This window comes from Gavialis gangeticus, unplaced genomic scaffold (assembly GCF_001723915.1).
Source record: "Gavialis gangeticus isolate Ggan-Ray unplaced genomic scaffold, GavGan_comp1, whole genome shotgun sequence".
NCBI lineage: Eukaryota > Metazoa > Chordata > Crocodylia > Gavialidae > Gavialis > Gavialis gangeticus.
The window spans coordinates 47,631,056-47,631,813 of NW_017729031.1; positions in this window are offsets into that span (position 1 = coordinate 47,631,056).

A 758-nucleotide genomic window follows, 5' to 3' on the forward strand; every position below is an offset into this window, starting at 1 on the left:
AATAGGAGATACTTTATTTACCACAGAACCTCTTGGGGTAACTAGAAACAATGGCCATAAACTGACAGACAGCAGATTTAGATTAGACACCAGGAAGAACTTCTTTATGGTAAAGGTTACCAGAATCTGGAATGGGCTTCCAAGGGAGGAAGCCCATTCCCATACCTTGGAGGTTTTTAAGAGGAGACTGGACAAGAACCTGGCTAGAGTCATCTGACCCCAGTGGCCTTTCCTGCCCAGGGCAGGGAGCCAAACTCAGTGATCTACTGAGCTCCCTTCTGACCCTAAAAATCTAATACATCTATGAAATCATTGATAGGTGCAAGCCACCAGTTGCTTTGCTATGTGTTCTGCTGCCCTATCTGTGCTTTCCTTATATTACTGCAAGCAACAGCAAGCAAGCTGAACACCTGCTGCTTGCCACAACATATATATACATTGTTCTAATGCATGTTACTGGCCTTTTTAGACTCAAGGTACCCCTCAGAAAATGCCATTTCTTAGATTTCACTGTTTGGGTTTTTTTACTGGAAAAATGATACAGCAATTCTTCTGTTGCAAAGAACTTGGAAAGAGCACAACAGGTCAGAATGTTTTTGACACTATGGATTCCTATTTGAAATCTCTGCGTTTATCTTGTGAATCATGTGCCAGTGCCTGCACACCTAACTGCTAATATTGTACATTGTCCTTGTTGAGAATCACTGTTCTAAGGAATAATTGGAAATCAGAACCCAAGTGAACAGGATTTGAAGACA